Genomic DNA, 2,593 nt, shown 5'->3' on the forward strand with positions numbered 1-2,593 from the left:
AACTTTACAAACAAACTTTTTAAAACATGAAAAAGGCAAAACTTACGTAGCCGACACGTCTACCGTCCGTCCGATAGATAGATAGATAGATAGATAGATAGATAGATAGATAGATAGATAGATAGATAGACGAGCGGGCGGACAGACGGACAGATGAGCGGACGGACTGACAGATAGATAGACAAACAGATAGATAGACAAACAGATAGATAGACAAACAGATAGATAGACAAACAGATAGATAGACAGAGAGAGAGAGAGAGAGAGAGAGAGAGAGAGAGAGAGAGAGAGAGAGAGAGAGAGAAAGTGATTTTAAACGTCGATAAAAAAAATTTAAATTGAACCATTATAGAAGATAATTACCCAGACATCTTAGCTATCATTTCCAGAATATACTGAATAATACAGCGTCTGTGGTCAACTGAGCAGAAAATAACAAATTCCAGAGCCAGAGGAAATATTTTTAATTGTGGACATTGAGGTACACGACACTATCACTTTTTATTCTAGACTGAGGAAAACCATGAGTCGTTGTCGTTGTTGTTGTTTTTGTTAATGGTGATGATAATGATGGTGATGATAATGATGGTGATGATGGTGATGGTAGCGATGATGATGATGGTGGGGAGGATGATGATGGTGGCGATGATTGTGGTGGCGGTGGTGGTGGTGGTGATGATAAGGCTATTATTGTTGAGGTTGTTATTGTTGAAGAGACTTGTCGATGATGTTCTTCTCAAGATCCCTGGTTAAGTAAACTAATGGTGAAAGTTTGTTCCATCTGTGACCATCCCGTCTCTTTTTAATTCTTTCCAGGAAGTGTACAGTCAGGACTCCGTTATTCAAGGTGTTCCTCCATTTGAAGACGATCGGGTGAGATGCTGAGGAAAATTTGGCTGCTATTTCTAGCAGGTTGTGCTACTAAAATGCCATGAGTTGAGAAGAAGGTGACAAGATGTGTTTTAGGAATTAAATTTCGATTTTCTACGTTCGACGTTCAATCCTCAAGCGATTTGGATTTCACTTTTCACGTCTCCGTGATCCAAATAGTAAATACCAAAAACCAATAACAACTGAGTCAAGTGTAATCCGCACCAAATAAATTATTGATCTGAAGAAGAAATCGAATCGAGGAATTAAAACTATTCACTCGAAGTCAATCAATTGAAAGAGAAGCCATACCGAAACAGATGTAACCTTTTCCCTCCATCTTTCCTCCTCGGCAGCTAACCCCAAGTTTTCGCACCCTCTTCCTCTTTGTCCTCTCTTTCATGTTACCCGACAACCTCCTTCGTGATTTTTGTATATCTCTTACACTAAGTACCAGTAATATGCGATCGATTTAGTCTCTAGTCTGGTGAAGAAATCACTATTTTGATTTTTGAATTTTGTTTTTTGCTTCGGAGGATTTTTGGTGTTGGGCACGTGACAGATATTAATAGGAATGTAGGCGGTTCGTGCCTTCCCTAAGGCATTAGCAGAGTGAAATGAAATTGAAACCGCAACAGGAATCTCAGTTTGCTGTAGGTTTGCTTATTACTATTTTGTGGTACCTGCCAAACAAGAAATCGATATCAATCTCGAAAATGCTGAGTGTTGCAGAGGTGTTCCTGGTGAGATTAGTTAACGAAGTACGAGGTTGAATTGATGTCTCTTATAATGCTTAATACAAAACAAGTTACAAGTTACCATATTCCGACCTCGTCAAATTATGAAGTTTCTTAGCTTGAGGAAAAGAAACTAATATGGTTAACGTTAAAAATAAAGTCCTTCACGGACTACTAGAATCATCCAGTTGTCAGAAGTGGCAGACTGAAGAATACAGCAAATTTACAGTTTGTAATTGAAAAGAAATTATCGTTGCTTCGTCAGTAAGGAAGAAAAACTCCTACCAACTAGGTGAATGACCGACTTGAAATTTTATCTTTTAAAAATAACAAAAAAAAACAAGGTAAAATATCTAAAATATCTAAATGAGTATGTTATGTAAGACAAATTAGTATGGTATTATATCAGCTCTGAGTTTTGTTGTTTGATTTTATTTTAAAAAAAACAAACATATTTCTTTTAGTTTACAATGCTGTTATTTACTGAGTTGTTTTCCTTTTTTGTTTTTTTTTCTTTTCTTTTTTTTATTTCAGATGTTTTCACATGAAACTTTCTTAAATAAGAAAAAATTATTGAAGTAGTTGTATACTGCCAACTTAACGTGACAGTCCCAATAAAGGAATATACTACTGCTATTTAGCCCTAGGAAGCTGGACCGCTTCCTGTCGGGCTTGACACATTTCCTGTGTCCTTATGTTTGCGAGGGGGAGACAAACTCCTCCACCCAGCCTAGCCTGCATTCAGGGACATGTTTCTGAATCTTTGCTCGTCATCAGCCTGAAGTAGCACGACCAGCTGGTTGAAAAAATTTTATTAGGATCGCTATTGATCAAATATAAAAATGGGTACAATACAGGACAAACAAATATACAAAATGCATGAGTTCGATGTTTTTTAAAAATCTACGATTGTCTTTATATATATATATAAATTTTAAGTTCATATCTTCGTTGACTTTTTTCTCCCTCTTTCTTTTTCCTTTTTA

The sequence above is a fragment of the Octopus bimaculoides genome, chromosome 22 (assembly GCF_001194135.2).
Source record: "Octopus bimaculoides isolate UCB-OBI-ISO-001 chromosome 22, ASM119413v2, whole genome shotgun sequence".
Classification (NCBI taxonomy): Eukaryota; Metazoa; Mollusca; class Cephalopoda; order Octopoda; family Octopodidae; genus Octopus; species Octopus bimaculoides.